Genomic DNA, 7,579 nt, shown 5'->3' with positions numbered 1-7,579 from the left:
CCACGTATGGAAGTGAATAATGGACAATAAATAGTTTGAACAAGAAGAGAATAGAAGCTTTCGAAATGTGGTGCTACAGAAGAATGCTGAAGATTAGATGGGTAGATCACATAACTAATGTGGAGGTATTGAATAGGATACTGGAGAAGAGAACTTTGTGGCACAACTTGACTAGAAGATGGGGTCGGATGGTAGGACACGTTCTGAGACATTAAGGAATCACCAATTTAATATTGGAGGGCAACGTGAAGGGTAAAAATCGAGGAGGGAGACCAGGAGATTAATACACTAAGCAGATTCACAAGGATGTAGGTTGCAGTTGGTACTGGGAGATGAAGCTTCCACACGATACAGTAGCATGGAGAGCTACATCAAATCAGTTTGTGGACTGAAGACAACAACAACAACAACAACAACAACAACAACAACAACAAGGTATTTGTCTCATGTGTAACCTTCAACAGAAGTGGGGCAGACAAGAGGGTTAGATTATATGTACTTTCCATTGAAATTGATCCATAATGGGGAGATACTCAATGGGAAAATAATATGCTAATTTATTATCCACAGACCGCAAATGGACTGATCATGAACGAGGAATGAACATTTGGTCACACTTCTGATTGTACACGTATTATTTGACCCCCCCCCCCCCCTCTCTCTCTCTCTCTCTCTCTCTCTCTCTCTCTCTCTCTCTCTCTCTCTCTCTCTCTCTCTCTCTCTCTCTCACACACACACACACACACACACACACACACACACACACACACACACACACACACACTCAATCGCGCGCGCGCGCTTGTTCTACTAAGTAATTCAATTCATTAATGGTGTCGGAAGAGATGGTTAGCAAGAAATCCTTTAGGCTCCTCGTAAACTGAAATCTGTCAGTAGTAAAGCTTTTTATGGCTGCCGGCAAGTTATTGAAAACATCGTTCTCCTTAATGATGGAGACTTTCTTGCACCAAAGTAATTAACTTACCAATTTTTGTGGAGATTATTCACTTCTAGTTATGACTTCATGAAATGAGCTGGTGATTTGAAAATATTCATTTGTTTTTAAACACAATATTCACGGGGAGAACGTATCTTCCATCTCCACCATGTTAACTGACCTATTTATATGACCCTTATCCTAAGTTGTGTTATATTAACGGTAAAACACAAAACATTTCTTACATGCATTTCCACTATTTTCCAACAAGCTGACAATTTTTCATGAATAATATATTAATAGTGAAATTTTTAGAAAAGTTTTGAAAGACAGGTTTTGCGGGCAAATTTCAAAAATTAAAAGACCATAGTGTTCATTATAATACAATTTCTCCATGGTTTTTAATTCCTACTCCGAAGTTTTCTTTTGTTTCCTTTACTGCTTGCTCAGCAAACAGATTGAATAACATCGGGGATAGGCTACAACCCTGTCTCTCTCTCTTCCCAACCACTGCTTCCCTTTCATATCCCTCGACTCTTCATGCCCTCGAGTAAGAAAACTGGTCGTTAGAATTCCATGGTTCTGGGATAAATGGTTTGAGAGGAAAGGTACATTTAGTTAGAAAAGTTACGGAAAATTTAAAGTTGTATTGCACTTACCGTCGTACATGCACTCATTTAAATTCATAGTTTCTTTCACTTTCCAATAGTACGCATGCTGTACATAAACATAACATTTGTTTCATGATATTTACTTTTTTATTTCTTGCAAGTCTTCTAGAACTTCTTTCGAAAACTTTGTGGGTAGATCTTGGCATTTGTTTTGTTCAGAAACGTTATTACTCTAGCAAACAACTGACTACGAGACAAGAAAAAATGTATTCAATAGGTGAAAGCTCAAAGTTACGGGTAAAATGTCCCTAGGCTTATCATCTCAAAGAAGAGATGGCACAGAGAAACAAGTGGGCATGTCTTACATAGCAAGCTGCCATTTAAACCGACATTTAGAACCTTCAAATACGGATTTGGACTAAAATACTTTCATATTCACACTAAGTGTAAATAAAACTGGTACAATCACCAATAAACAAAATTATTTTCATTGTTTTCGGGGTTCCTTTTGCCTTTCGGAATAAATATATTGCGAATCAGTAGTTAACATGCCTGGTTCCCCAAACAGGAGACGACTAGAAACTTCCGAAATGTGGTGGTGTAGAAGAATGCTAAAAAAGTTTTGATCGAATAGCTGATGGGGAGATACGAAATCAGATTAGGGAGCAGAGAAATTAATGGCACAAATTGACAAAAAGAAGCGATCGTGGGTAAATGTCATATTTCGATTCCACCCATCCGCTGTGACCCACGACGTTCTGCATGACGTTGATTAGTTGCATTTCGAAGGATACCAGTGGCCTTATTAAATGTCAACTGCGATTGCCTTCGTTTCTAGAGCAATTTATAATGTTCGTTAACTATGATTTTTTTCGGAATATATCGTGATGAACTCTGGGAGGAACCACAGAACACAGCTTAAATTGTCGTTGAAGAAACGAGTAGTGATTGTATTTTTATCTTTCTTATCCGACACGTTGGGGAATCCAAGGTATAATGGGGTACACAGTTGAAATCTTTGATTAAATGTACAAAATTGATAAATAAGAGAGTTACAAATTTTTATATGAACACATTATGATGTATTAATCACAAAAATACAAGAACATTGCCATAAAATAAAACAACAATATTTTCTCACTCAAAAACAGAAATTTATAACATTTGCACGCGTCACAATGGGGTGGTAAATACAAGTGATTACAAAAACGTATAAAATTATCCGAAATGCAGAAAATATTGGCTTGCTTGTTATTTTTTTTAGTTTAAAGTGAGTATTAATGTCAAACTACAGTTTTCATGAATCGTATCCTTTTCTTGAGGCTGTTTACAAAATTCACACACGGGGAGACACTCATCATCTTCGCTATCTATTCCTGCACAAGAATCGTGTGTCAGTTTTTTGCAGGTGGAACAAGCGACCCAACTTCAAACTGATTTTGAATATAACCCACCACAATATACACATTGACAGTCAGAACTTTCCTCATAATCACTCTCGTTAGTATTGTATTCTCTCTCCTTTTTTCCATTTACCTTCAGAATCTTTCTCTCTTTTTTGAGTTCTTAATTTTATTCTCTTTCGCAGAAAGTTTTCTGTTTGCTCTTTCTTCTTTGTCAATGTTCTTTTTTCTATTTCTCCCATTAATGACTTTTAACTCTTTTTTTGTACGGCGAATCAGTTAAAACAACGTTGTTCCCCCTTTTCAGTCTCGCTCTTTTCTTGCTTTCGTTAACTTTTGACAAGAAAATCAGAATCTCAGGTGAAATATGAAATGAGGAGGTTGTGTTGTCAGTTGTCATCCAAGAGCACCCAAGATTAGAACAATTAGCCCCAATAACTTTGTTATTCTTAGGCGGCAGTTCATTGTAACAATTCGCTGAAACCTCGTCCCCTTGATTATCCAGCCCGTTTGAGTCGTCTTTTTCAGCTGGTGTGCTAGTTGGAGGCAAGTCCAATTGTTCAGATATAATAACCTCTTTATCTGACGGCCTATCACGTCCGCTGTCAGTTGTGTGTGCTGGGAGGAAGTGTGCGTCGTGAATATGGATGGGTCCGTGAGCCATATTGCAGTAGCTTCGAAACCTTTAATAGCGGTTTTCATTGTTGCGCTTTAGACGAAAGCTGAACCAAAAAGCGTTGAAATTTGAAAGATAGTTACGACTTTCGATGCATGGTTCCGTAGCCATTTTCGAAGCTGATCACTATAACGAGGATTTATAAAACAAACATCAAGCGGCTGAAGTCTGTGAGAGCAATGTGGTGGTAAAGAAACGCCACTCTCCCTCGCGTAGTCCATAACGTCAATGTTCGTGGTATGTGCTGAGTGGCCATCTGATATAAGGAGAACTGGGACCTGCTTTGATGCCTTAGAAAATACCACTAATTGTGGAAACCATACAAAGAAGGACTCTGTGGCCATACATGCTGTGCTGTGGACCTCAGCGCAACCTCCTGCTGCCTGTCCTAACTCTAATTCTTTCTGCTTCTTCTTTCGTGGAAAAATAATCGTAGGAGGAATGTCAGCTCCGCTTGCTGACGTACTAATGAGGCTGGTTGCAGTTTCGCCCCTTTCTGCAGATGTTAACGATCGCACTGGACGGTTCCCTTTGCAAGCTGCGATGTTCGATTAGTTTTTAGCATTAACCGAGACGCCTGTTCCATCACAATTAGTTATTTGGGAAGTCATTAGTTTGTGATTGTCAGTTACATCTGTAAGCAACGAAAAAAACCTATCGACAGCTACTTTATTAAAATCCATGATTCTTGTACCAGATGTTGCTTCGGGCTTGCGAACAAACCCGCATTTGCTTCTTCATTGTTTCATGATGTAATAAAGATTTCGATTTGTTTTGCTCGAAATTTTCGAAAAGGTATCTGTGAAACGTGCAAAAATTGAAATGGCAAAACTGTGCACCTGCCGAAATACGAGTGCGTATACTCATTTGAAAAAATGTTCCTAAACTGCTTCTGATACGCTAGAGGTTACCTCACAGTAAACAGCAATTGTAGTTGACCATTTGCCTGCACCGTATATAGTACGGCCAATAAAATATTTTTGTAGGGAGGACACATCATCTCATCCTAAATGGAGAGTTCATCTATACGTGTAAAAGTAACCACTTGTGCCAGAGGGAAGCGTGTTGGGAGCCTTACTGTTCATGTTGTATATTAACATTACAGATAATATAAGAAAGCTCACATATTTCGAAAATGATGCCGATATCGACATTGAGGTAACAAAGGTCGTGTGAAGCGATATGCACATACAGGGGATAGTAAAAATGTGACCATCTATACTTGCATCTACATGGATACTCTGCAAATCACATTTAAGTGCCACCTTCACAAGTCTCTATTATTCCAATCTCGCATAGCACCCGGAAAGAATGATCACCTGTGTCTTTCCATACGAGCTCTGACTTCCCTTATTTTATCGTTGTGGCCGTTTCTCCCTACGTAGGTCGGTGTCAACAAAATATTTTCGCATTCGGAGGAAAAAGTTGGTGATTGGAATTTCGTGAGAAGATTCCGTCGCAAAGAAAAACGCTTTTCTTTTAATGATGTCCAGCCAAAATCCTGTATCATTTGTGTGACACACTCTCTCATATTTCGCGATAATAGGAGGACGTGCTGCCTTTCTTTGGACTTTTTCGATCTACTCCGTCAGTCCGATCTTTTAAGGATCCCACATTTCCCAGCAGTATTCTAAAAGAGGACGGACAAGCGTAGTGTAGGCAGTGTCCTTTGTAGGTATGTTACGTTTTCTAAGTGTTGTGCCAATAAAACGCAGTCTTCGGTTAGCCTTAACCGCAACATTTTCTATGTGTTCTTTCCAATTTAAGTTGTTCGTTATTGTATAATAATAATGGCGTGTGACGAGGGCCTCCCATCGGGTAGATCGTTCGCCTGGTGCAAGTCTTTCGATTTGACGCCACTTCGGCGACTTGCGCGTCGATGGGGATGAAATGATGATTAGTACAACACAACACCCAGTCCCTGAGCGGAGAAAATCTCCGACCCAGCCGGGAATCTAACCCGGTCTTTTAGGATTGACAGTCTGTCGTGCTGACCACTCAGCTACCGCGGGCGGACGTTAGTTATTGTAACACCTAGTTAGTTAGTTGACTTTACGGCTTTTAGATTAGACTACAACTTCTCTGATAGTGATTCGTCCATTCTGCTTCACCAGCAATATTGCGGGATCAGTAACGACCTGATTTGCGGATATTGCGGGCGTACCTTAACTGGCTTCTGTCTTCATTGATTAGCGGCTACCTTTGAAATGGTTGTACCACTCCTTTAGCCCTGCAGTACCCATTACTTTGTCCACAAACACACGATGGTTTCAACTTGAGAATCGCCAAGCTTGGAGCCAAATGTGATGTAAAGACGTCATTTTGCTCAGAATACTAAATCCAACGTGTACGACTTGCAAGTGTTCCGAAGTAGTGGAGAAAATCAGGTATGTGTGCTAAATATGCCTGAAAACATGAGCCCATGCGCGCCCTGATACCATTGTTGATTTCAACAATTAAAAAAGGTCGGATGTTTTTTGAACAGCTCATGTATATAAGCCATCGCCAGTGATGTCGAAAGAGCAAGATACCCCTAACTACGCCAGTTGTATAGGTAGTTCGAATGGAGCGGTCTATTGTCTGACGTATCTCCATAACAGCTCCGAACCGAATACCCCAAAGTTCGACAAATGGTTCAAATGGCTCTGAGCACTATGGGTCTTAACATCTATGGTCATCAGTCCCCTAGAACTTAGAACTACTTAAACCTAACTAACCTAAGGACATCACAAAACACCCAGCCATCACGAGGCAGACAAAATCCCTGACCCCGCCGTGAATCGAACCCGGGAACCCAGACGCGGAAAGCGAGAACGCTACCTTCACGTCAGGAATCAAGCTGAGCTCAGAAGGGCGCAATTCCGGGGCTGTCTCAGGCCGATACTGATCTTCGGCCTGACGTGGCTGCTTGTCCTGTTCCAGGGGTTGCCCCTCAGTCTGCAAGATCCGAGTAGTCGCAGAGGGTGGTCTTACTGGTAGTTGGGAGCTCCAACGTCAGGCGCGTAATGGGGCCCCTTAGGGATATGGCAGCAAGAGAGGGGAAGAAAACCAATGTGCAATCCGTGTGCATACCGGGGTGAGTCATTCCAGATGTGGAAAGGGTCCTTCCGGATGCCATGAAGGGTACAGGTTGCACCCATTTGCAGGTGGTCGCTCATGTCGACACCAATGATGTGTGTCGCTATGGATCGGAGGAAACCCTTCCTGGCTATCTGATTTGGTGAAGACTGCCACTCTCGCTAGCCGGATGAAAGCAGAGCTCACCGCTCACCATCTGCAGCATCGTCGACAGGACTGACTGCGGGCCTTTGGTAAAGAGCTGAGTAAAGGGTCTGAATCAGAGGCTGAGATTGTTCTGTGACCGTGTGGGCTGCAGATTCCTCGACTTAAGCCATAGGGTGGTGGGGTTTCGGGTTCCGCTGGATAGGTCAGGAGTCCACTACACGCAACAAGCGGCTACGCGGGTAGCAGGGGTTGTGTGGCGTGAGCTGGGCGGTTTTTTAGGTTAGATGGCATTGGGCAAGTACAAAAAGGGCGGCAGCCTCAACGAGTTCGGGGCAAAGCAGGACATGAGGGGACCAAGCAGCAATCGGTATTGTAATGGTAAACTGTCGAAGCTGCGTTGGTAAAGTACCGGAACTTCAAGCGCTGATAGAAAGTACCGAAGCTGAAATCGTTATAGGTACAGAAAGCTGGCTGAAACCAGAGAGAAATTCTGCCGAAATTTTTACAAAGGTACAGACAGGTAGAAAGGATAGATTGCATGCAACCGGTGGTGGAGAGTTAGTCGCTGTTAGTAGAAGTTTATCCTGTAGTGAATTAGAAGTGGATAGTTCCTGTGAATTATTATGGGTGGAGGTTACCCGCAACAGCCGAGCTAGGTTAATAATTGGCTCCTTTTACCGACCTCCCGATCCAGCAGCATTAGTGGCAGAACAACTGAGAGAAAATT

Source organism: Schistocerca gregaria, unplaced genomic scaffold (genome assembly GCF_023897955.1).
Source record: "Schistocerca gregaria isolate iqSchGreg1 unplaced genomic scaffold, iqSchGreg1.2 ptg000378l, whole genome shotgun sequence".
Classification (NCBI taxonomy): domain Eukaryota; kingdom Metazoa; phylum Arthropoda; class Insecta; order Orthoptera; family Acrididae; genus Schistocerca; species Schistocerca gregaria.
This window is presented reverse-complemented; position numbering follows the sequence as displayed.